The following is a 27,306-nucleotide window of genomic DNA, read 5'->3' on the forward strand; positions in this document are numbered from 1 at the left end:
AAGATCTTATCGTTCTTGATTTTGCCCCGCTGCATATTATCGAACATGAAGGCTACCGATCATTGGTCGGTGATGAGGGTAAACCTCCTACCAGCGAGGTAGTGCCTCCAGTGCCGTACGGCTTCCACGATGGCTTGGGCCTCTTTTTCAACTGAGGAGTGCCGAATTTCGGAGGTGGTGAGGGTGCGCGTAAAAAACGCTACCGGTCTGCCTGCTTGATTGAGGGTAGCGGCGAGAGCGACCTCTGCGGCGTCGCTCTCCGCCTGGAAGAGGATGGACTCATCCACCGCGCTCATCGTGGCTTTGGCGATGTCCGCCGTGATGCAGCTGAAGGCCTGGTGGGCCTCAGTCGCCAGTGGGAAGATGGTGGCCTTAATTAGTGGGTGGGCTTTGTCCGCATAGTTGGGGACCCACTGGGCATAATATGAAAAGAACCCGAGGCACCTCTTCAGGGCCTTGGGGCAGTGGGGGAGGGGGAGTTGCAGGAGGGGGCACATACGGTCAGGGTCGGGTCCTAGAACCACGTTTTCCACGAAGTAACCGAGGATGGCTAGACTGGTTGTGCGGAAAACGCATTTCTCCTTGTTGTACGTGAGATTTAGGGTTTGGGCGGTTTGGAGAAATCTGTGGAGGTTGGCGTCATGGTCCTGCTGATCATGGCCGCAGATGGTGACATTGTCCAAGTACGGAATTGTGGCTCGCGCCCCGTACCGGTCCACCATTCGGTCCATTGTTCTTTGGAACACCGAAACCCCGTTCGTGACGCCAAAAGAGACCCTGAGGAAGTGGAAAAGGCGGCCAACTGCCTCAAAAGCCGTGTAGTGGCGGTCCTCCGGGTGGATTGGGAGCTGGTGGTATGCAGACTTCAGATCCACCGTGGAGAACACACGGTAGTGGCCGATCTGATTTACCATGTCTGCAATCCGGGGAAGGGGGTACGCATCGAGTTGCGTGTACCGGTTTATGGTTTGGCTGTAATCTACAACCATCCGGTTCTTTTCCCGGTCCTGACGACCACCACCTGATCTCTCCAGGGGCTATTGCTGGCCTCTATGACCCCCTCCGCAAGAGTCGCTGGACCTCGGACCTGATAAAAGTCCTGTCCTGTATGCTATACCGCCTGCTTCTGGTGGCGACTGGTTTGCAGTCGGCGATGAGGTTTGCGAAGAGTGGGGGAGGGTCGACTTTTAGGGTTGCGAGGCTACATATGGTGAGTGGGGGTAGGGGCCCCCTGAACTTCAGGGTTAGGCTCCTGAGGTTGCATTGGAAATCTAATCCCAATAGGAGAGGAGCGCAGAGGTCTGGGAGCTCATATAATTTAAAATTGGCGTATTCAGCGCCCTGTACTACTTGGGTTGCGGTAGTGCACCCTTGGATTTGCATCGAGTGCGACCCAGAGGCGAGGGAGATGGTTTGGTGCGCCGGGAAAATTGGGAGCGAGTAGCGTCTTACCATGTCCGGGTGAATGAAGCTCTCTGTGCTCCCGGAGTCGAAAAGGCAAAGTGTCTCGTACCCGTTAACCCGGACGGTCATCATGGAGCTCCGGAGGTGCTTGGGTCGAGACTTGTCCAGGGTGACCGTGCTGAGTTGCGGGTAGCTGCCGTGGTCAGAGGTGCTGGGTCGGTTCCGCGATGGCTGCCCTTGTTGATCATACGCGTCGAGCTGCGTAGCAGATGGCGGCCAAGAAGGTGGCCCCCGTTGGTCGAGCGTGGCGGGCGGTGAGGAAGATGGCGTCCAAGACAGCGGCCCCCTTGGATCGCACGTGGCCGGCCACGTGGGGGAGGATGGCCAAGATGGCGGCCCCCATGAGTCGCACGTGCTGTGAGGGCTGGAAGATGGCTGGCCCCACGGATAGCACGAGGCTGATGACGTGTCTACAAGGGGGCAGAGTCGGCAGACACGCTGCCACACTGCGGGGTCTACGGGCCTGTGAGTCTGAGGATCGGACCTGTGAGTTAGAGTTCTTGGGCCTGGCCAGCGGAACTTTGGCGAAGTGTCCTTTTCTCCCACAGCTGCTGCAGTTCGCGTTACGGGCCGGGCAGTGCTGCCGGGGGTATTGGGACTGGCCATAGCAGAAATAGCAGGGTAGCCTCCCATGGTGGGCGGGCGGCCGCGAGGCACAGGCTTGGGGTAGGTAGTCTTTGGTCGGGGTCCACGAGGGGGTCGTGTGGTCAGCCGGGAACGCATTAAGGCTCGGGAACATGGACTTCCGGTTGCGGCTATGCTGAGCTAAGTCGCACGTTCGGCAGCTCCCGGTAGAAATGGACTTTTGGGCTCTTTTTAGGGGCCCCTGCGACATTTGTTCGACGGTTCCCAGTGTGGGAAGGCGACAGTACGATTCCCCCGGCACTGTATGGATTGGACCAGGAGTGGAGCGGTGAAAAAAGTGATTTTGGCGCAGCGAATAGTGCGAGTGAGGAGAACCAAGATGGCGGCGGGTGGAGACTAGGCAGCGTGGGCGCAATGGTCGCAAGAGCATCAGGAGTTCCTCAAGCGCTGTTTTGTGGACCTGAAGGCAGAGCTGCTGGAGCCGATGAAGGCATTGATCGATAAGCTGGTCGAGACCCAGAAGGCCCAAGTGGCGGCGATCCGGGAGGTGCGACAAAATGCCTCGGAGAACGAGGACGAGATCATGGGCCTGGCGGTGAAGGTGGAGGCGCACGAGACGCTGCACAAGAAGCAGCAAGAAAAGTTTGAAGACATGGAGAATCGGTCAAGGAGGAAGAACCTTCGGATTCTGGGTCTCCCGGATGGAGTGGAGGGATCGGATGCTGGAGCATACGTGAACACGATGCTGAACATGCTGATGGGCGCGGCAGATTTCCCGAGGCCCCTGGAGCTGGATGGGGCTCACCGAGTCCTGGCGAGGAGGCCCAAGGCCTACAAGCTGCCGCGGGCGGCATTGGTGCGGTTCCACCGCTTTGTGGACAGGGAGTGTGTCCTGAGATGGGCTAAAAAGGAGCGGAGCAGCAGGTGGGAGAACCGTATATATCAGGACTGGAGGGCGGAGGTGGCCAAGAAGAGGGCCGGGTACAACTGGGCTAAGGCGGTTCTGCATCGGAAGGGGGTGAAATTCGGGATGCTGCAGCCGGCGCGATTGTGGGTCACGTTTAAGGACAGACACCATTACTTTGAGACGCCGGAGGAGGCGTGGACCTTTATCCAGGCCGAAAAGTTGGACACGGACTGAGGGTTTGTTGGGAGGGGGTGTCGAGGGGGGGTTATTGTGTTTTGGGGGATGTTCTGTTCTGTTTTCTTTGGTGCTGGGTGGGGTTGGGTAAATGGTTCTAAATGGGGGTTGTGTGAGAGTGTGGGCGTCAGTGGTTGGAAGGACGGGGCCCTGCCGGGGGTGAAAGGGAATGGGAGGCCCATGGTGGGGGAGCTGAGATATGGCCGCAAAAGGGAACGGCGCCAGAGAGGGCGGAGCCGGCTTGGTGGAAAGCGCGGGCTTTTTCCCACGCTAGGGAAGGAAGGGGGCAGGGCTGGGGGGGGAAGGGCGGTGTTGGAGAGGAGCGCACGCTGACTGCCAGGAGGGGAAGGAGAGATTCTCACACTGGGGGTCGATGGAGTGGCGGGAGAGGCCGGGGTCAGCAGGAGTCAGCTGACTTACGGGAGTGCCATGGGGGGGAGCAATACAGCTAGGGGGGGACCTAGCTGGGGGCGGGGGGGGAACTGGGTTGCTGCTGCATTGGCCAAAGGGGAGCTGGAGTTCGGAGAGAGAGTTGGGCCGGATGTCCGCCACCTGGGGGAATGGAGGGTGCGGGAGGCGTGGGCATGTGGCTGGCCTAGAAAGGAAGATGGTTAGTCGGCAGGGGGTGGGGGGGAAGGCCACTGATCCGGCTGATAACTTGGAATATGAGAGGCCTGAACGGGCCGGTCAAGAGGGCCCGTGTGTTCGCGCACCTGAAGGGACTGAAGGCAGATGTGGTTATGCTCCAGGAGACACATTTGAAGGTGGCAGATCAGTTTAGGCTGAAAAAGGGGTGGGTAGGGCAGGTTTTCCACTCGGTGTTGGACGCAAAGAATCGAGGGGTGGCGATCTTGAATGAAATGAAAATCGCTTATTGTCACAAGTAGGCTTCAAATGAAGTTACTGTGAAAAGCCCCTAGTCACCACATTCCGGCGCCTGTTCGGGGAGGTTGTTACGGGAAGATGGTGGGGAAGTGGGTGTCGTTTGAGGCGCTGAACATCGTGGCAGATAATGAAGGTCGGTACGTGATGGTGAGTGGTAAGCTGCAGGGGGTGTGGGTGGTACTAGTGAATGTATACACCCCAAATTGGGACGATGCCGGATTCATGAGGCGCATGTTGGGTCAGATTCCGGACCTGGAGACAAGGAGTTTGGTAATGGGGAGGGACTTCAACACGGTGTTGGACCCACCATTGGACCGCTCCAGGTCCAGGACGGGTAAAAGGCCGGCAGCGGCCAAGGTGCTTAGGGGGTTTATGGACCAGTTGGGGGGAGTGGACCCATGGAGGTTTACCAGGCCAGGGGCCAGGGAATTTTCCTTTTTTTCCCCACGTCCTTAAAGCCTACTCCCGGATAGATTTCTTCATTATAAGTAGGGCACTAATCCCGAGAGTGGAGGGCATGGAATATTCGGCCATAGCTATCTCAGATCATGCCCTGCATTGGGTGGAGCTGGAGTTGGGGGAGGAGAGGGACCAGCACCCGCTGTGGCGCCTGGATGTGGGACTGTTGGCGGATGAGGAGGTGAGCGGGCGGATCCGGGGGTGCATTGAAAGATATTTAGAGGCTAACTACAATGGGGAGGTGCAGGTGGGGGTGGTCTGGGAGGCGCTGAAGGCGGTGGTCAGGGGAGAGCTAATCTCCACTAGGGCCCATAAGGCGAGGAAGGAGTGGAGAGAGAGGGAGAGATTGGTGGGGGAGATATTAAGGGTGGATAGGAGTAATGCAGAGGCCTCCGAGGAGGGATTACTCAAGGAGCGACGAAGCCTCCAGGCCGAATTCGACCTGTTGACTACCAGGAAGGCAGAGGTGCAGTGGAGGAAAGCGCAAGAGGCGGTGTACGAATATGGGGAGAAGGCTAACCAGATGTTGGCACACCAGCTTCGGAAGCGGGAGGCAGCGAGGGAGATTGGGGCAGTTAGGGATAGAGGGGAGAACACGGTGCGGAGTGCGGTGGAAATAAATGGGGTATTCAGGGATTTTTATGAGGAGCTGTATAGGTCTGCGCCCCTGACGGGGAGGGGGGGATGTGCCGATTTTTGGATCGGCTGAGGTTCCCGAGGGTGGAGGAGGAGCAGGTGGTTGAGCTGGGGGCACCGATTGGGCTGGAGGAGCTGGTTAAGGGGTTGGGGTTTATGCAGGCAGGGAAGGCCCCGTGGCCGGATGGGTTCTCAGTGGAATTCTACCGGAAATACATGGACCTGTTGACCCCACTAAAAGTGAGGACTTTCACTGAGGCGAGGGAGGGGGGGGGGGGGGCCCTGCCCCCGACAATGTCCAGGGCGCTGATCCTGAAGCGGAACAAGGACCCATTACAGTGTGGGTCGTACAGGCCGATTTCGCTCCTCAACGTTTACGGGAAGTTGTTGGCGAAGGTGCTGGCTACCAGAATTGAGGACTATGTCCCGGGGGTGATTCACGAGGACCAGATGGGATTTGTGATGGGTAGGCAGTTGAGCACCAATGTGCGGAGGCCCCTCAACGTAATTATGATGCCTGCAGTGGAGGGGGAAGCAGAGATAGTGGCGGCTATGGACACGGAGAAGGCCTTCGATAGGGTGGAATGGGAGTATCTTTGGGAAGTACTGAGGTTTGGCTTCGGGGAGGGGTTCATCAGTTGGGTTAGGCTACTTTATGAAGCCCCGGTGGCGAGTGTGGCCACGAACCGGCGGAGGTCGGAATACTTTTGGCTGTACCGGGGGACGAGGCAGGGGTGTCCCCAGCCCCCTTGTTGTTCGCATTGGCAATTGAGCCTTTGGCCATGACACTGAGGGAGTCCAGGAACTGGAGGGGACTGGTTCGGGGGGGGAGAGGAACACCGGGTGTCGCTGTATACTGATGACCTGTTATTATATATGGCGGACCCAGTGGAGGGGATGCCGGAGGTTATGCGGATCCTCAGGGAGTTCGGGGACTTTTCCGGATATAAGCTTAACGTAGGGAAGAGTGAGCTCTTTGTGATACACCCAGGGGACCAGGGAAGGGAGATAGACGAGCTTCCGCTGAAGAGGGTGGAAAGGAGCTTTCGGTACCTGGGGATCCAGGTGGCTAGGAGTTGGGGGACCCTGCACAAGCTCAATTTGACGTGGCTGGTGGAGCAGGTGGAGGAGGAGTTTAAAAGGTGGGATATGTTGCCACTGTCGTTGGCGGGTAGGGTGCAGTCGGTGAAAATGACTGTCCTTCCGAGGTTCCTCTTTGTGTTCCAATACCTTCCTATCCTGATCCCTAAGGCCTTTTTTAAACGGGTCAGCAGGAGCATCATGGGTTTTGTATGGGCGAATAAGACCCCGAGGGTGAAAAGGGTGTTTCTGGAGCGTAGCAGGGACAGAGGAGGGCTAGCGTTGCCCAATCTATGTGGGTACTACTGGGCTGCCAATGTGGCGATGATCCGTAAGTGGGTAATGGAGGGGGAGGGGCGGCGTGAAGAGGCTGGAGATGGCATCCTGTGAGGGCACGACTCTGAGAGCGCTGGTGACGGCACAGCTGCTGCTCCCGCCGACAAGGTACACCACGAGTCCAGTGGTGGCGGCGACTCTGAAAATTTGGGGGCAGTGGAGGCGCCACAGGGGTGGGATAGAGACTTCGGTTTGGTCCCCGATCCGAGAGAACCATCGGTTTGTTCCTGGGAGAATGGATGGGGGGTTGCTGAGCTGGCACAGGGCAGGAATTAAAAGAATGGGGGACCTGTTTATAGATGGGATGTTCGCGAGCCTTGGGGCTCTGGAGGAGAAATTTGGGCTGCCCCCCGGAAACGCCTTCAGGTACATGCAGGTGAGGGCGTTTGTGAGATGGCAGGTGAGGGAATTTCCGCTGCTTCCAGCACGTAAGATTCAAGATAGGGTGCTCTCGGGGGTATGGGTTGGAGAAGGCAAGGTCTCGGCGGTCTATCAGGAGATGCAGGAAGAGGAGGAGACCTTGGTGGAGGAGCTAAAGGGTAAATGGGAGGAGGAGCCTGGGGAGGAATTATATGAGGATCTATGGGCTGATGCCCTGGGTAGGGTTAATTCTTCCTCCTCTTGCGCCAGGCTTAGCCTGATACAATTTAAGGTTCTTCACAGAGCGCATATGACAGGGGCGAGATTGAGTAGGTTTTTGGGGGCAGAGGACAGGTGTGTGAGGTGCTCGGGGAGCCCAGCAAACCACGCCCATATGTTCTGGGCGTGTCCGGCACTGGATGGGTTTTGGAGGGTCTTGGCGAGGACTGGGTCTAAGGTGGTGAACACCCGGGTCAAGCCGAGCTGGGTGTTAGCATTATTTGGGGTATCGGACGAGCCGGGAGTGCAGGAGGTGAAAGAGGCTGGTATTCTGGCCTTAGCGTCCCTGGTAGCCCGGCATAGAATTCTGCTACAGTGGAAGGATGCGAAGGCCCCGAGCATAGAAGCTTGGATCAGCGACATGGCAGGGTTAATTAAATGGGAGAGGGTAAAGTTTGCCTTGCGAGGGTCTGTGCAAGGGTTCTTCAGGCGGTGGCAACCGTTCCTAAACTTTCTAGCGGTGGTTAGGAGGTGGTCAGCAGCAGCAGCAGCCCGGCGGGGGGGGGGGGAGGGTTTCGGGTATGTGTTTATTATTGTTTCATGGGGGGGTTTGTACATTGGGGGAATTCGCGATGTAAGTATACGATGTTGATCTGTGTGTTTTATGCTTTACTTTTTTCTGTAAGGGGTGGGTTTTGTTGAAAATTTGCTAAAATTAAATAAAAATATATTTTTTACAAAGGCTCTGGAATACTAGAGAGGAGGCTAACTTTACCGTCTGATCCAGGTCCAGGGCCCCCTTTTCGAGAAGGCGCTGTCTCACGTAGTTGGACCGGACTCCCGCCACGTAGACGTCTCGGACGGCGAGCTCCATATGTTGAGTGGCCGTAACGGCCTGGTAGTTGCAGCTGCGTGTGAGGGCTCCGAGGTCGCGTAGATAGTCTTCTAGCGATTCCCCGGGGCGCTGGCGGCGAGTGGTGAGGATGTGTCGCGCGTAGACCTTGTTCACAGGCCGTACATAGAGGCGTTCGAGCATCGCGAGGGCGTCTGCGTAGGAGGAGGCCTCGTCGAGTTGAACAGAGATTCGATGGCTCACCCGTGCGTGGAGGAGGCACAGCTTCTGTGCGTCGGTGACGGAAGGCATGGAGGAGGCTGTGAGATAGGCCTTGAAGCAGCGGAGCCAGTGCGAAAAATGTTCTTTCGCCTCCGCAGCCTGCGGATCGAGTTCCAGCCGGTCAGGTTTGAGGGCCGTTTCCATAGTTGCGTTTAAGTTGATTAAATTGATGCGACCATCAAATCACTCGAGACGGGAGTAGAAATAAACTGTGGCTTTAATCAACTTAGAACAGTGCCTGCCTGCGACTGAACCAATACTGAGAACTGCCTACAGGTCGACTGCTCTTTATACCTCCCTTCAAGGGGAGGAGCCATGGGCGGAGCCCATACAGGCCCCAACATGTTCCCCTATGGATAATGGCATACAATGGCCCATAGGAGGAGCTCACAAGGGCAACAGCACAGCACAGATACAAATACAAGGGCAACAGCACAGATACAAATACAATGGTGGATTATTGGCATAATACGTTCACCACAGTCCCATCGAGAAAAGGTGGAACGAGCAGAGAGGGAGAGATTAGTGGAGGAGATACTTCGAGTTGATAGGAGATATGCGGAGGCCCCGGACATGGGGCTCCTGAGGGAGCGTCGGAAACTACACGCAGAGTTTAAGTTGTTGGTGATGGGGAGGGCGGTGGAGCAGTTGAGGAGGCCAAGGGGGATGGCCTACGAATATGGGGAAAAGGCGAGCAGGATGTTGGCACACCAGCTTAGGAAGAGAGAAGCGGCCAGGGAGATTGGGGGAGTAAAGAATTGGGAGGGCAACATGGTCTTGGGCCCAGTGGGGAGAACAACGTTTTAAAAGAATTTTATAGTAAACTATATGAGTCGGAACCCCCGCCTGGTGTGGAAGGGATGAGGCAGTTCTTGGATCAATTGAGGTTTCCGAGGGTGGCGGAGGACCTGGTCGAGGGGCTGGGGGCCCCGATTGAAGCAGAGGAAATTGTTAAAGGACTGGAGGGCATGCAGTCGGGCAAGGCTCCGGGGCGGATCAGTTGCCCGGTAGAATCCTATAAGAAGTTCTCAGAGGTGTTGTGCCCACTGCTGATGAGGACCTTTAATGAGGCTAACGAGAGGGGAATCCTCCCCCCCCCCCCACCCCAATGATGTCGCAGGCCTCGATTTCGTTCATCCTTAAACGAGAAAAGGACCCGGAGCAATGTGGGTCATATAGGCCGATCTCGCTTTTGAACGTAGATGCCAAGCTGCGGGCTAAGATTTTGGCCACTAGGATAGAAGACTGTCTCCTGGGGGTGATAGGGGAGGACCAAACCTGATTTGTTAAGGGTAGACAGCTCAATCCTAACGTTCGGAGGCTTTTGAATGTAATTATGATGCCCTCAGAAGGAGAGGAGGCGGAGTCATAGATGTTTACAGTGTGAAAACAGGCCCTTCGGCCCAGCTTGTCCATGCCACCCACTAAGTTACTCCCACTTGCCTGCATTTGGCCCAGATCCCTCTGTACCCACCCTGCCCATGTAATTGTCGAATTGTTTTTTAAAGGAAAAAATTGTACCCACATCTATCACTGCCTCTGGCAGCTCAGTGCAGATGCTCACCACCCTCTGTGTGAAACAATTTCCCCTCTGGTCTCTTTTATGTCTCGCCCCTCTCACCTTAAACCTATGCCCTCTAGTTCTAGACTCCTCTACGTTTGGGAAAAGATGTTGACTATCTCCCGTATCGATGCTCCTCATTATTTTATAGACCTCTATAAGATCACCCCTAAGCCTCCTAAGCTCCATGGAAAGAAGTCCTAGTCTAGCCAACCTCTCCTTATAACTCAGACCATCAAGTCCTGGTAGCATCCTTGTAAATCTCTTCTGCACTCTTTCTAGTTTAACAATATCCTTCCTATAATTGAGTGACGAGAACTGAACACAGTATTCCATGTGTGGTCTTATCAATGTCTTGTACAACTTTAGCAAGACGTCGCAACTCCTGTGTTCAATATTCTGACCAATAAAACCTAGCATGCTGAATGCCTTCTTCACCACCCTGTCCACCTGTAACTCCACCTTATGAACCTGAACCCCGAGATCTCTTTGTTCTGTAACTCTCCCCAACTCTCTACCATTAACTGAGTAGGTCCTGCCCTGATTTGATCTACCAAAATGCATTACCTTACATTTATTCGAATTAAACTCCATCTGCCATTCATCGGCCCACTGGCCCAATTGGTCAATATCCTGTTGCAAACTTATATAACCTTCTTCACTATCCACTATGCCACCAATCCTGGTGTCATCTGAAAACTTACTAACCATGCCTCCTATATTCTCATCCAAATCATTAATATATACAACAAATAACAGTGGACCCAGCACCGATCCATGAGGCACACCGCTGGTCACAGGCCTCCAGTTTGGAAAACAACCCTCCACAACCACCCTTTGACTTCGGTCGCCAAGCCAATTTTGTATCCAATTGGCTACCTCACCCTGGATTCCGTGAGATTTAATCTTTTGCAATAATCTACTATGCGGTACCTTGTCAAATTTCTTGAATTTATTTTCATAATTTGCACTGGTGTCCTTTGAACCCATGAGTTGTGGGTTGTTGGTCTACTATCATAAACACTACACTTACACTATTAATAGCATACTGGGATACAGTTCCATATGGCATTAGAGGTGGTGGTTGCGATGGACGCGGAGAAGGCTTTTGATTGGGTGGAGTGGGAGTATCTTTGGGAGATGGCTGGAAGGCTTGGGTTTGGTGAGGGCTTCATCGACTGGGTGCGATTGCTCTACCAAGCGCCGGTAGCGAGTATGTGCACGAACCGGGGTACTTTAAGCTACACCGAGGGATGAGGCAGGGGTGCCCCCTCTCCCTGTTGCTGATCACTCTGGCTATAGAGCTGTTGGCCATGGTGCTGAGAGCATCAAGGAAGTGGCAGGGGCTGGCCCGGGGGAGGAGGGGGGGGGGGGGTGGAGCACCGTGTTTCGCTGGACTCGGACGATCTGCTCTTATACATCCTGGACCCGGTGGTGGGGATGGGGGAGGTTATGCAGGTCTTGAGGGAATTTGGCAGGTTCTCGGGGTACAATTCGGAAAAAGTGAATTGTTTGTGATCCAGGCAAGCGGGCAGGAGAGGAGACTGAAGGAGCTGCCACTCAGGATGGTAGAGAGGAGCTTTCGCTACCTGGGAATATAGGTGGCTCGGAAATGGGAGCCATTACACAGGCTCAACCAATGCCTCCCCATCTTCATCCCTAAGGCCTTTTTCAAGCGGGTAAACAAGATTATTTTGGGTTTTGTATGGGTGAATAAAACCCCGCGGGTGAAGAAAATGTTGTTGGAGCGCAGTCGAGGGTGTGGGGGGTGTGGGGGGGGGGGGGGGGTGTGGATTGGCGTTGCCGAACTTCTGCAACTACTTAAGGCATGGATCGGTACTTGGGACTACGATGTGGTGGCCATCACGGAAACTTGGATAGAAGAGGGGCAGAAATGGTTGTTGGAGGTCCCTGGTTATAGATGTTTCAATAAGATTAGGGAGGGTGGTAAAAGAGGTGGGGGGGTGGCATTATTAATTAGAGATAGTATAACAGCTGCAGAAAGGCAGTTCGAGGAGTATCAGCCTACTGAGGTAGTATGGGTTGAAGTCAGAAATAGGAAAGGAGCAGTCACCTTGTTTTCTATATAGGAGTTTTCTATAGGCCCCCCAATAGTAGCAGAGATGTGGAGGAACAGATTGGGAAACAGATTTTGGAAAGGTGCAGAAGTCATAGGGTAGTAGTCATGGGCGACTTTAACTTCCCAAATATTGAGTGGAAACTCTTTAGATCAAATAGTTTGGATGGGGTGGTGTTTGTGCAGTGTGTCCAGGAAGCTTTTCTAACGCAGTATGTAGATTGTCCGACCAGAGGAGGGGCAATATTGGATTTAGTACTGGGTAATGAGCCAGGGCAAGTGATAGATTTGTTAGTGGGGGAGCATTTTGGAGATAGTGACCACAATTCTGTGACTTTCACTTTAGTAATGGAGAGGGATAGATACGTGCAACAGGGCAAGGTTTACAATTGGGGGAAGGGTAAATACGATGTTGTCAGACAAGAATTGAAGTGCATAAGTTGGGAACATAGGCTGGCAGGGAAGGACACAAATGAAATGTGGAACTTGTTCAAGGAACAGGTGCTACGTGTCCTTGATATGTATGTCCCTGTCAGGCAGGGAAGAGATGGTCGAGTGAGGGAACCATGGTTGACAAGAGAGGTTGAATGTCTTGTTAAGAGGAAAAAGGTGACTTATGTAAGGCTGAGGAAACAAGGTTCAGACAGGGCATTGGAGGGATACAAGATAGCCAGGAGGGAACTGAAGAAAGGGATTAGGAGAGCTAAGAGAGGGCATGAACAATCTTTGGCGGGTAGGATCAAGGAAAACCCCAACGCCTTTTACACATATGTGAGAAATATGAGAATGACTAGAGCGAGGGTAGGTCCGATCAAGGACAGTAGCGGGAGATTGTGTATTGAGTCTGAAGAGATAGGAGAGGTCTTGAACGAGTACTTTTCTTCTGTATTTACAAATGAGAGGGGCGATATTGTTGGAGAGGACAGTGTGAAACAGATTGGTAAGCTCGAGGAAATACTTGTTAGGAAGGAAGATGTGTTGGGCATTTTGAAAAACTTGAGGATAGACAAGTCCCCCGGGCCTGACGGGATATATCCAAGGATTCTATGGGAAACAAGAGATGAAATTGCAGAGCCGTTGGCAATGATCTTTTCGTCCTCACTGTCAACAGGGGTGGTACCAGGGGATTAGAGAGTGGCGAATGTCGTGCCCCTGTTCAAAAAAGGGACTAGGGATAACCCTGGGAATTACAGGCCAGTTAGTCTTACTTCGGTGGTAGGCAAAGTAATGGAAAGGGTACTGAAGGATAGGATTTCTGAGCACCTGGAAAGACACTGCTTGATTAGGGATAGTCAGCACGGATTTGTGAGGGGTAGGTCTTGCCTTACAAATCTTATTGAATTCTTTGAGGAGGTGACCAAGCATGTGGATGAAGGTAAAGCAGTGGATGTAGTGTACATGGATTTTAGTAAGGCATTTGATAAAGTTCCCCATGGTAGGCTTATGCAGAAAGTAAGGAGGCATGGGATAGTGGGAAATTTGGCCAGTTGGATAACGAACTGGCTAACCGATAGAAGTCAGAGAGTGGTGGTGGATGGCAAATATTCAGCCTGGATCCCAGTTACCAGTGGCGTACCGCAGGGATCAGTTCTGGGTCCTCTGCTGTTTGTGATTTTCATTAATGACTTGGATGAGGGAGTTGAAGGGTGGGTCAGTAAATTTGCAGATGATACGAAGATTGGTGGAGTTGTGGATAGTAAGGAGGGCTGTTGTCGGCTGCAAAGAGACATAGATAGGATGCAGAGCTGGGCTGAGAAGTGGCAGATGGAGTTTAACCCTGAAAAGTGTGAGGTTGTCCATTTTGGAAGGACAAATATGAATGCGGAATACAGGGTTAACGGTAGAGTTCTTGGCAATGTGGAGGAGCAGAGAGATCTTGGGGTCTATGTTCATACATCTTTGAAAGTTGCCACTCAAGTGGATAGAGCTGTGAAGAAGGCCTATGGTGTGCTCGCGTTCATTAACAGAGGGATTGAATTTAAGAGCCGTGAGGTGATGATGCAGCTGTACAAAACTTTGGTAAGGCCACATTTGGAGTACTGTGTACAGTTCTGGTCGCCTCATTTTAGGAAGGATGTGGAAGCTTTGGAAAAGGTGCAAAGAAGATTTACCAGGATGTTGCCTGGAATGGAGAGTAGGTCTTACGAGGAAAGGTTGAGGGTGCTAGGCCTTTTCTCATTAGAACGGAGAAGGATGAGGGGCGACTTGATAGAGGTTTATAAGATGATCAGGGGAATAGATAGAGTAGACAGTCAGAGACTTTTTCCCCGGGTGGAACAAACCATTACAAGGGGACATAAATTTAAGGTGAAAGGTGGAAGATATAGGAGGGATATCAGAGGTAGGTTCTTTACCCAGAGAGTGGTGGGGGCATGGAATGCACTGCCTGTGGAAGTAGTTGAGTCGGAAACATTAGGGACCTTCAAGCAGCTATTGGATAGGTACATGGATTACGGTTAAATGATATAGTGTAGATTTATTTGTTCTCAAGGGCAGCACGGTAGCATTGTGGATAGCACAATTGCTTCACAGCTCCAGGGTCCCAGGTTCGATTCCGGCTTGGGTCACTGACTGTGCGGAGTCTGCACGTCCTCCCCGTGTCTGCGTGGGTTTCCTCCGGGTGCTCCGGTTTCCTCCCACAATCCAAAGATGTGCAGGTTAGGTGAATTGGCCAATGATAAATTGCCCTTAATGTCCAAATTGCCCTTGGTGTTGGGTGAAGGTGTTGAGTTTGGGTAGGGTGCTCTTTCCAAGAGCCGGTGCTGACTCAAAGGGCCGAATGGCCTCCTTCTGCACTGTAAATTCAATGATAATCTATGATTAATCTAGGACAAAGGTTCGGCACAACATCGTGGGCCGAAGGGCCTGTTCTGTGCTGTATTTTCTATGTTCTATGTTCTATGTACTACTGGCCGGCGAATATAGCAATGGTTAGGAAGTGGGTAATGGGGGCGGGGTCGGCATGGGAGCGGATGAAGGTGGCGTCATGCAAAGGCACCAGTTTGGGAGCACTGGTAACGGCACCTCTGCCGTTCTCGCCGGCCCAGTACCCCACTAGCCCGGTGGTGGTGGCGACATTGAGGATCTGGGGGCAATGGAGGAGGTATAAGAAGGTGGAGGATGCGTCAGTCTGGACCCCGATTTGCAACACCCAGATTTGTACCTGGTAGGATAGATGGCGGGTTCCGAAGTTGGAAGAGAGCAGGAATTAGACGGATGGGAGATCTATTCATAGACGGGAGTTTTCCCAGTCTGAAGGCGCTGGAGGACAAGTTCAAGCTGCCACCGGGGAATGGTTTCAGATATTTACAAGTCCGGGACTTTCTGAGGAAACAGGTGTTGGCTTTCCCATTGAACCAGCCACGGGGGATTGTGGTATTATAGATATTACAGTACCTAATAGGCTAAAGCACCATTGGTGGAAACTGTATGCTTTCTATTGGTTGGAGTGTATGATAGCTCCGCCCTGATAGGCGGGGTATAAGAACCCGTGCCACCCCAACAGCCCTCATTCTGTACCTGAGCTGCTGGGGGAAACATCTAGCTTATTAAAGCCTTCAGTTGGACTACAACCTCACTTTAGTGGTCATTGTTCGTGCACCAGAGATACAGGACAGAGTAGTGTCCGGTACCTGGGTGGGGGAGGGGGAGGTGTTGGATATCTATCAGGGGTTGTTGGAGGCGGAGGCGACCCCGGTGGAGGAACTGAAGGGCAAGTGGGAGGAGGAGCTAGGTGGGGAGTTAGAGGCGGGTCTGTGGGCGGACGCCTTAAGCAGTGTTAATTCCTCCTCATCATGTGCCAGGCTCAGTCTAATACAGTTTAAAGTGGTACACCGGGCACACATGACGGCGGCGAGGATGAGCATGTTTTTTGGGGTAGAAGATAGAGGTGCGAGGTGTGAGAAGCCCAGCAAACCATGTCCATATGTTTTGGGCATGCCCGAAGCTTGGAGGATTCTGGCAGGAGTTTGCCAAGGCAATGTCCAAGGTGCTAGGTACACGGCTGGTGCCGAGTCCAGAGATGGCGATCTTTGGAGTGTCAGAAGACCCGGGAGTTCAGGGAGTGAAAGAGGCCGACGTTTTGGCCTTTGCCTCCCTGATAGCCTGGAAACGGATCCTTTTAATGTGGGGGGGGGACTCGAAATCTCCGAGTGTGGAGACTTGGGTCAGTGACATGGCTGAGTTTCTCAAGCTGGAGAAAATAAAATTTGCCTTGAGGGGGTCAATGCTGGGGTTCTCTCGGAGGTGGCAGCCATTCGTTGACTTTCTCAGGGAAAATTAAAATGTCGGCAGAAGCAGCATTCTGAAGGGGGGGAGGGTAGCTGCAATATGGTTAAGGGCTGTGCAGAAGGGGTTGGGTGGGAAATGTCTAGTTTAGCATGTTGGTGTTTATGCTATTATTGTTTTGTTTGTTATTGTTATAAAAATTTTGCAGATGCTTTAATAAAAGGATTTTTAAAAAAACGACTGCAGCAATCGCGGTCTGAGCCAGGCCACCCCGGTCCTGAGGGGAACAAATCTATGGAGCTGTCACCAAGTTGCTGCCCGTTACTCCCCGCAGCCCTGGCAACCAACCCCCAGTAACTGCTACAATTGTTAAACAGATTTTCAAACTTTGCTTATCTTCTCTCTTCCCCTGAGCAGCCATGGCGCCCATTTGTTTTTTTTAAATAAATGTTTTATTAAACTTTTTCCAATCAGTGTTTTTACATAACAAAAATAGAAATACAGATGGTAATAAAAAATAACAATAAGCATAGCCCAAAGCTTACAAAACAGAATTATTATTTTATTTTTTAAACAGAACAAGGTGGGTTTTGTCTCCATGCCCAACGCACATTAATTATATCAACAGTACCCCCCCCCCCCAACCTGAACCCCCCCCCCCCCCCTCCCCCCAGGATGCTGCTGCTGCCAATTACTGCTCCCCTAGAAAGTCAAGGAAAGGTTGCCACCGCCGGGAGAACCCCATCAAGGACCCTCTCAAGGCGAACTTTATTTGCTCCAGGCTGAGGAACCCCGCCATATCGCTAACCCAGGTCTCCACACCCGGGGGTTTTGAGTCCCTCCACATTAGCAAGATCAGTCTCCGGGCTACCAGGGAGGCAAAGGCCAGGACCTCGGCCTCTTTCACTTCCTGCACTTCCGGATCCTCCGCCACCCCAAATATCGCTACCGTTGGACTCGCCTTCACCCGAGCGTCCAAACCCCTAGACATCACCCTTGCAAATCCCTGCCAGAATCTTTTAAGCGCCGGGCATGCCCAAAACATATGGGCATGATTCGCCGGACTCCCTGCACACCTCGGGCACCTGTCCTCCACCCCAAAAAATCTACTCATTCTTGCCGCCATTATATGTGCCCGATGCACCACCTTAAACTGAATTAAGCTGAGCCTGGCACATGATGAGGAGGAGTTCACCCGGCCCAGGGCGTCGGCCCACAGGCCCTCATCCAGCTCCTCACCCAGCTCCTCCTCCCACTTATCCTTCAACTCCCCCACTGAGGTTTCCTCTACCTCCTGCAGCTCCTGATATATGTCCGACACTTTCCCCTCCCCCACCCAGATGCCAGACACCACCCTGTCCTGGATCCTACGCGGGGGCAGCAGCGGAAATGTCCCCACCTGTTTTCTAAGGAAGTCCCGAACCTGGAGGTACCTGAACGCATTCCCCGGGGGCAAGCCGAACCTCTCCTCCAGCGCCTGCAAGCTAGGGAAAGTCCCGTCTATAAACAGATCCCACCATCCTCCTAATACCTGCCCTATACCAGCCTTGGAGCCCCCATCCAACCTACCTGGAGCAAATCTACGGTTATTCCGTATTGGGGTCCACACAGAAGCCCCCTCCTCTGCCCTGAGTCTCCTCTACTGCCCCCAGATCCTCAGTGCAGCCGTCACCACTGGACTTGTGGTGTATCGCGCCGGCAAGAACGGCGGCGGAGCCGTAACAAATGCCCCTCTACACGACGCCGCCTCCAGCCGCCCCCACGCCGCCCCCTCCTCCATCATCCATTTCCTAAGCTTTCTTTGCCCACACAAATCCCGTAACAATCCTATTCACCCGCTTAAAGAAGGACTTGGGGATGAAAATGGGGAGGCACTGAAATACGAAGAGGAACCTGGGGAGAACTGTCATTTTCACAGTCTGCACCCGTCCCGCCAGGGAAAGCGGGAGCATATCCTACCTTTTAAACTTCCCTCCATCTGCTCCACTAGCCGGGTTAAGTTGAGCCTGTGCAGGGCATCCCAGTTCCTGGCCACTTGTACCGAAAGCTCCTCTCCGCTATCCTGAGTGGGAGCTCCCTCAGTCTCTCCTCCTGGCCCCTCCCGTGGACCACGAACAGCTCACACTTCCCCACATTCAACTTATACCCCGATAAGCTCCCAAATTCCCCCAGGATCCGCATGACCTCCCCCATCCCCTCTAACGGGTCCGAAATATACAACAGCAGGTCATCCGCATAGAGGGAGACCCGGCGTTCCTCCCCTCCGCGCACTAGCCCCCTCCAATCCCTCGAAGTCCTGAGCGCAATGGCCAACGGCTCAATTGCCAGGGCAAACAGCAGCGGGGACAGGGGACACCCCTGTCTCGTCCCCCGGTGCTGCGTGAAATATTCTGACCTTAGCCGGTTCGTGGACACACTCGCTACAGGGGCCTGATACAGCAGCTTGACCCACCCTATAAATCCCTCCCCGAATCCAAACCTGCCTCCCACAGATACTCCCACTCCACCCTGTCAAAGGCCTTCTCCGCATCCATCACAGCCACCACCTCCACCACCCCCCCCCCCCCCCCCCCCCTCCCCCGAGGGCATCATGATGATATTCAGGAGCCTCCTCACATTCGCGTTCAGCTGCCTGCCCTTAACAAAACCCGTCTGGTCCTCCCCAATCACTCCCGGGACACAGTCCTCTATTCTGATGGCCAGAATTTTTGCCAACAGCTTGGCATCTACATTCAGGAGCGATATCGGCCTGCAGGACCCACACTGAAGCAGATCCTTCTCCTTCTTCAGGACGAGCGAGATCAATGCCTGTGACATTGTCGGAGGGAGGATCCCTTTCTCCTTTGCCTCATGAAATGAAATGAATGAAATTAAAATCGCTTATTGTCACAAGTAGGCTTCAAATGAGGTTACTGTGAAAAGCCCCTCGTCGCCACATTCCGGCGCCTGTTCGGGGAGGCTGGTACGGGAATTGAACCGTGCTGCTGGCTGCCTTGGTCTGCTTTCAAAGCCAGCGATTTAGCCCTGTGCTAAACCAGTCCCAGATTGAAGGTTCTCAGCAGGAGCGGGCTCAGCAGCTCCGAGAACTTCTTATAAAATTCTACGGGGAAGTCGTCTGGGCTCAGGGCCTTGCCCGTCTGCAGGCCTGCCAGCCCCCTGACTACCTCCTTCAACTCAATCGGGGCCCCCAGTCCCTCCACCCACTCTTCTTCCACCCTCGGGAACCTCAACCAGTCCATGAACTGCCTCATCCCTTCCCCCTCCCCGGGGGGGTTCCGACTCGTATAACTTCCCGTAGAACTCCCTGAAGACTTCATTAACCCTTTCTGGGCTCAGCACCATGTTGCCCTCCTTATCTCGCACTCCCCCAATCTCTCTGGCCGCCTCCCTCCTGCGCAGCTGGTGCGCCAGCATCCTACTCGCCTTCTCCCCATACTCATAAACTGCCCCCTTCGCTTTCCTCAGCTATGCCTCCTGTGGTAGTATGTATTAGGGGTCATGTGGGACTGTGAAGCCGTGATGCTATTGGCTGACAGATCCCGGGTCCTGGTTGGCTGTTGACCCCTAGCTCCGCCCTGAAGGCGGAGTATAAGAACCCGGGCTTCTCCCCGCCGCTCCAGTCTGTTGCTGAACTGCGGGGAACAAGTCACGCTGAATAAAGCCTCATCGACTTCATCTCTATTCGTCTCTCGTAAGTCATTGTGCGCTACAATTTATTAAGCGTGCTTAAAGGACTATGGAGCTCAGGATCGCCTCGGAATGCCTGTGGATCAGCCCCCACGCAGTGAACTCAGCAGCAGTTTTTAAACACTGGCAAGCTTGTTTTGAAGGCTACCTCCGAACGGTCCCCGGCCGGATCACAGAAGACCAGAAACTGCAGGTCCTGCACTCAAGGGTAAGCCCGGAAATTTACCCTCTCATAGAAGACGCAGAGGATTTCTCGACGGCGCTCGCAGCACTAAAGAGCATCTACGTTCGCCCAGTGAACCAGGTCTACGCACGCTACCAACTCGCAACGAGACGGCAAAGTCCCGGAGAATCGTTAGAGGAGTTCTACACCCCGCTGCTAATTTTGGGACGGGGCTGCAGCTGCCCGCCGGTAAACGCGACTGAACACACGGACATGTTAATTTGCGATGCGTTTGTGGCAGGTATGAACTCTCCCCAAATCCGCCAAAGACTTTTAGAAAAAGAGTCGCTAGGACTCTCAGAGGCACGGGCCATCGCAGCTTCCCTAGATGTGGCCTCGCAAAATGCCCGCGCCTACGGCCCCGACCGCGCGGCAGCCCCTTGGGCTCCGTGGACCCCCGTCGAGACAAACCCCCCCCTCCCTCACAGGCTTGCGCAGTTAAGACGCCAGATCATCCCGGGGGGGCCCGCTGCTATTTCTGCGGGCAGGTGAAACACCCCCGGCAGCGCTGCCCGGCCCGCGCAGCGATTTGCAAGAGCTGCGGGAAAAAGGGCCATTTCGCGGCTGTGTGCCGGTCCCGGGGGGTCACCGCTGTCCCCGGAGAAGAAAGAGTCCAGCGCATCCCAAACGCTCCCCAACCCCCCCCAGCGCCCCATGTGTGACCCGCGGGCGCCGCCATTTTGGGTCCCGGCCACCACGAGGGGAGGATGGGCGCCGCCATCTTGTGACCCCCCAGCCATGTGCGATGCATGGGGGTGGCCATTTTGTCCACCCCCGACCACGTGCGATCCGTGGGGGTGGCCATTTTGTCCATCCCCGGACGCGTGCGATTCATGGACGCCGCCATCGTGGATGACAACAAAGGACCCCAGCATCGACGGCTCCACGGGGTCCGAAGAAGACGCTGAGACACTACGACCACATCTGGCCTCGGTGACGCTGGATCAAGCAGGGCCCCGGACGCTCCAGACGACGACAACAACGGTGCTGATCAACGGACACGAGACACCATGCCTGATCTACTCCGGGAGCACCGAAAGCTTCATCCACCCCGACACGGTAAGACGCTGTTTTTTGACCATCCGTCCCAGTACGCAAAAGATTTCCCTAGCTGCAGGATCCCACTCCGTAGAGATCAAAGGGTTCTGCATAGTGACCCTAACGGTGCAAGGGAGGGAGTTTATAAACTACAGGCTCTACGTCCTTCCCCAACTCTGCGCGCCCACATTACTGGGATTAGATTTCCAGTGCAACCTGCAGAGCCTAACGTTTCAATTCGGAGGCCCAATACCCCCACTCACTATCTGCGGCCTCGCAACCCTCAAAGTTGAACCGCCATCCTTGTTTGCAAACCTCACCCCAGATTGCAAACCCGTCACCACTAGGAGCAGACGGTACAGCGCCCAGGACCGGATATTTATTCGGTCCGAAGTCCAGCGGTTGCTGAAGGAAGGCATAATCCAGGCCAGCAATAGTCCCTGGAGAGCACAGGTGGTAGTAGTAAAGACCGGGGAGAAGCAAAGGATGGTCATAGACTATAGCCAGACCATCAACAGGTACACGCAGCTAGATGCGTACCCTCTCCCCCGCATATCCGACATGGTAAATCGGATTGCCCAATATAAGGTTTTATCCACCGTGGACCTCAAGTCCGCCTACCACCAGCTCCCCATCTGCCCAGGTGACCGCAAGTACACAGCCTTCGAGGCAGACGGGCGTCTATACCACTTCCTAAGGGTCCCATTTGGCGTCACAAACGGGGTCTTGGTCTTCCAACGGGAGATGGACCGAATGGTTGATCAACACGGGTTGCAGGCCACGTTCCCGTATCTCGACAACGTAACCATCTGCGGCCACGATCAGCAGGACCACGACGCCAACCTCCAAAAATTCCTCCAGACCGCTAACGCCTTGAACCTCACATACAACGAGGAAAAGTGCGTGTTTAGCACAAACCGGCTGGCCATCCTGGGATACGTAGTACGCAATGGGATAATAGGCCCCGACCCCGAACGCATGTGCCCCCTCATGGAATTTCCCCTCCCCCACTGCTCCAAAGCCCTGAAACGCTGCCTGGGGTTCTTTTCATATTATGCCCAGTGGGTCCCCCAGTATGCAGACAAGGCCCGCCCACTAATACAGACTACTACCTTCCCCCTGTCGACAGAGGCTCACCAGGCCTTCAGCCACATCAAAGCGGACATCGCAAAGGCCACGATGCGCGCCATCGACGAGTCCCTCCCCTTCCAGGTCGAGAGCGACGCCTCCGATGTAGCTCTAGCGGCCACCCTTAACCAAGCGGGCAGACCCGTGGCCTTCTTCTCCCGAACCCTCCACGCCTCAGAAATCCGCCACTCCTCAGTGGAAAAGGAAGCCCAAGCCATAGCGGAAGCTGTGCGACATTGGAGGCATTACCTGGCCGGCAGGAGATTCACTCTCCTCACTGACCAACGGTCGGTAGCTTTCATGTTCGATAATGCACAGCGGGGCAAAATTAAAAATGACAAGATCTTAAGGTGGAGGATCGAGCTCTCCACCTTCAACTACGAGATCTTGTACCGTCCCGGAAAGCTGAACGAGCCGTCCGATGCCCTATCCCGCGGCACATGTGCCAACGCACAAATAGACCGTCTCCAAGCCCTCCACGAGGACCTCTGCCACCCGGGGGTCACTCGGTTCTACCATTTTATAAAGTCCCGCAACCTCCCCTACTCTGTGGAGGAGGTCCGTACAGTCACAAGGAACTGCCACATCTGCGCAGAGTGCAAACCGCACTTTTTCAGGCCAGATTGAGCGCACCTGATCAAGGCTTCCCGCCCCTTTGAACGCCTCAGTCTGGATTTCAAAGGGCCCCTCCCCTCCACCGACCGCAACACATACTTCCTGAACGTGGTGGACGAGTACTCCCGTTTCCCTTTCGCCATCCCCTGCCCCGACATGACAGCGGCCACAGTCATTAAAGCCCTTAGCACCATATTCACACTGTTCGGTTGCCCCGCATATATCCATAGCGACAGGGGGTCCTCCTTCATAAGTGACGAGCTGCGCCAGTTCCTGCTCAGCAAGGGTCTAGCCTCGAGCAGGACGACCAGCTACAACCCCCGGGGAAACGGGCAAGTAGAGAGGGAGAACGGCACGGTCTGAAAGACCGTCCTACTGGCCCTACGGTCCAGGGATCTCCCAGTTTCACGGTGGCAGGAGGTCCTCCCGGACGCTCTCCACTCCATCCAGTCGCTGCTGTGTACCACCACTAACCAAACGCCTCATGAGCGCCTTCTTGTCTTCCCCAGGAAGTCCTCCTCCGGAACGTCGCTGCTGACCTGGCTGGCGGCCCCAGGACCCATCTTGCTCCGGAAACATGTGCGGGTGCACAAGTCGGACCCGTTGGTCGAGAGGGTTCATCTCCTCCACGCGAACCCACAGTACGCCTACGTGGCGTACCCCGACGGCCGACAGGACACGGTCTCCCTGCGAGACCTTGCACCCGCCGGCAACACGCACACCCCCCCCCGACACCAATCACCCCCTCCCTGCCACCGGCACACCCCGCGACCGCCCCCTTCCCGGGAGGATCGGTCCTCCTCCCGTGTCTGACCAGGAGTGAAACAGAAACAGACACCGAAAAGCTCCCGGAGACGACAACGCTGGAACAAGCACCTGCACCACCACCGGGGCTGAGGCGATTGACAAGGAAGACCAGAGGGCCCGCTCGACTCGTGGCATCGGTGTAACACAAGAATGTTGTTGGACTGTAACGAAAATGTTCTTTTCCTCTTACGAATATTGTAAATAGTTCACAAACCCTGTACATAGCCCAGTGTAGGGCTAAGATTGTAATGACATGCCCAAAAATTTTTTCCTCCCAGGACCAGCCTTGTAAACCCCTACCACCATGCGAACCACCACCCCGCCGGGTTCATTTTTAACAAGGGGTGAATGTGGTAGTATGTATTAGGGGTCATGTGGGACTGTGAAGCCGTGATGCTATTGGCTGACAGATCCCGGGTCCTGGTTGGCTGTTGACCCCTAGCTCCGCCCTGAAGGCGGGGTATAAGAACCCGGGCTTCTCCCCGCCGCTCCAGTCTGTTGCTGAACTGCGGGGAACAAGTCACGCTTAATAAAGCCTCATCGACTTCATCTCTATTCGTCTCTCTCGTAAGTCATTGTGCGCTACACCTCCGCCTTCCACGTGGACAGCAGGTCAAACTCCGCCTGTAATTTCCGGTGCTCGTTCATCAGCTCCTCCCCTGGGGTCTCCGCGTACCTTCTGTCTACCCTGCGTATCTCTCCCACCAGTCTCTCGCTCTCCTTCTTCTCTCTATGGGAACTAATGGAGATTAACTCTCCCCTAATGACCGCCTTCAGAGCCTCCCAAACCACTGCCACCATCATCTCTCCTGTGTCGTTCGCTCCAACATAATTCTCAATACTCCTCCTTATCCTCCTGCACACCCCTTCATCCGCCAACAGCCCCACATCCAGTCGTCAGAGAGGGCGCTGACCCCATTCCACCCCCAGTCGCAAGTCCACCCAGTGCGAGGCATGGTCCGAGACCGCAATGGCCGAGTATTCAACCCCCTCCACCCTCGGGATTAACACACTACTCAGCACAAAGAAGTCTATTCGCGAATAGACTTTATAGACATGGGAGAAAAAGGAGAACTCCTTTGCCCTTGGCCGCGCAAACCTCCAGGGTCCACTCCCCCCATCTGGCCCATGAACTCCCACGAGGCCCTGGCCGCTGCCGGCCTCTTTCCCGACCTGGACTTGGAACGATCCAAGCTCGGATCCAAGACCGTATTAAAGTCCCCTCCCATTATCAGGTGACTTATCTCCAAGTCCGGGATCCTACCCAACACGCACCTCATGAAGTCCGCATCGTCCCAGTTTGGGGCATACACATTCACTAACACCACCTGGGCCCCCTGCAGCTTGCCACTCACCATTATATATCTGCCCCCCTTGTCCGCCACGATGCTCCCCGCCTCAAATGCCACTCGTTTACTGACCAAAATTGCCACCCCTCTGATCTTTGAGTCTAACCCCGAGTGAAACATCTGTCCCACCCATCCTTTCCTCAGCCTCGTCTGGTCCGCGAGCTTTAAGTGCGTCTCTTGCAACATGGCCACATCCGCCTTCAACCCCTTTAAATGTGAGAACACGCGGGACCGCTTGACCGGCCCATTCAGGCCCCTCACGTTCCACGTGATCAGCCTGGTCGGGGGGGGGGTAACCACCCCCCCATCCCACCGACTAGCCATCTCCCTTTTTCAGCCAGCCGCGTGCCCCCTGCCTCCCTCCCCAGCTCTCCCCCCAGCGGCCTCCCCGCCCGACCCTCCATCCATACCCCTCACCTGGCTCCCCTTCAGTCAGCAAAGCCACACCCCTCCCCCCCCCCCCCAGCCCCCCGCAATCCCCCCTCCCCGCCAAGCATCCACTTAGATCTGGTTTCCCCCCCCATTGTGCTTCCGTGAGTCAGCTCACCCATGCTGACCTTGGCCGCTCCCGCCTCTATATACCAACCCTTAACTTGTTGCCTCTTTCGGTCCACCCTAACCCTCATGCCCCACCCTAACCCTCATGCCCCACAGGGTAGAGGGGCAAGCACCATCTGGGACCTTCCCGTGCGTCGGACAACCCGTCCCGGGCGTTTCCCACCCCCTAGCACCGAACACCTGTGTAGCGCACAAAGACTCCGAGAGACGAATAGAGTGAAGTCGATGAGGCTTTATTAAGCGTGACTGTTCCCCCGCAGTTCAGTAGTAGACTGCCTGCGGGGGAGGACTCCTGGTACTTATACTCCGCCTTCAGGGCGGAGCTAGAGGTCAACGTCCAACCAGGGCCCGGGATCTGTCAGCCAATGACATCATGGCTTCACAGTCCCACATGACCCCTAATGCATACTACCACATTCACCCCTTGTTAAAAATGAACCCGGCGGGGTGATGCTTCGCATTGTGGTAAGGGTTTACAAGGCTGGTCCTGGGAGGAAAACTTTCGCATGTTATTACAGTATGTACAAGGTTTTTTTTTGTTTCGAACTATTTACAGTAATCGTCAGGAAAAAAAGACATTTTCTCGTTAAAAGTCCACATATTGTAGTGTTAGATCGACGCCACGAGTCGGTCGGGCGGTCTGGTCGTCCGTGTCGATCGCCTCGGCCCCGGTGGTGGTGGTGGTGCTTGTTCCGGTGTTGTCGTCTCCGGGAGCCTTACGGTTTCAGCTTGGGCTTCACTCCTGGTCGGGCCTGGGAGGAGGACCGATCCTCCTGGGAAGGGGGCGGTCGCGGGGTGCGGCGGTGGCAGGAAGGGGGTGATTGGTGTCGGGGGGGTGTGTGTGTTGCCGGCGGGCGCCAGATCTCGCAGGGAGACCGTGTCCTGTCGGCCGTCGGGGTACTCCACGTAAGCGTATTGCGGGTTCGCGTGAAGGAGGTGAACCCTTTCGACCAACGGGTCCGACTTGTGCGCCCGCACATGTTTTCGGAGCAAGATGGGTCCTGGGGCCGCCAGCCAGGTCGGCAGCGACGTTCCAGAGGAGGACTTCCTGGGGAAGACAGGGATGCGCTCATGAGGCGTTTGGTTAGTGCTAGTACAGAGTAGTGACCGGATGGAGTGGAGGGCGTCCGGGAGGACCTCCTGCCACCGTGAAGCTGGGAGGTCCCTGGACCGTAGGGCCAGTAGGACGGTCTTCCAGACCATGCCGTTCTCCCTCTCTACTTGCCCGTTCCCCCGGGGGTTGTAGCTGGTCGTCCTGCTCGAGGCTATACCGTTGCTGAGCAGGAACTGGCGCAGCTCGTCACTCATGAAGGAGGACCCCCTGTCGCTGTGGACGTATGCGGGGCAACCGAACAGTGTGAATATGGTGTTCAGGGCTTTAATGACTGTGGCTGCGGTCATGTCAGAGCAGGGGATGGCGAATGGGAAGTGGGAGTACTCGTCCACCACATTAAGGAAGTATATGTTGCGGTCGGTGGAGGGGAGGGGTCCTTTGAAATCCAGACTAAGGCGTTCAAAGGGGCGGGAAGCCTTAATCAGGTGCGCACCATCCGGCCTGAAAAAATGCGGATTGCACTCTGCGCAGATGTGGCAGTTCCTTGTGACTGTACGGACCTCCTCTAAAGAGTATGGGAGGTTGCGGGACTTAATAAAGTGGTAGAACTGAGTGACCCCCGGGTGGCAGAGGTCCTCGTGGAGGGTTTGGAGGCGGTTAATTTGTGCGTTGGCACATGTGCCGCGGGATAGGGCATCGGATG

The sequence above is a fragment of the Scyliorhinus torazame genome, chromosome 6 (assembly GCF_047496885.1).
Source record: "Scyliorhinus torazame isolate Kashiwa2021f chromosome 6, sScyTor2.1, whole genome shotgun sequence".
Lineage (NCBI taxonomy): Eukaryota > Metazoa > Chordata > Chondrichthyes > Carcharhiniformes > Scyliorhinidae > Scyliorhinus > Scyliorhinus torazame.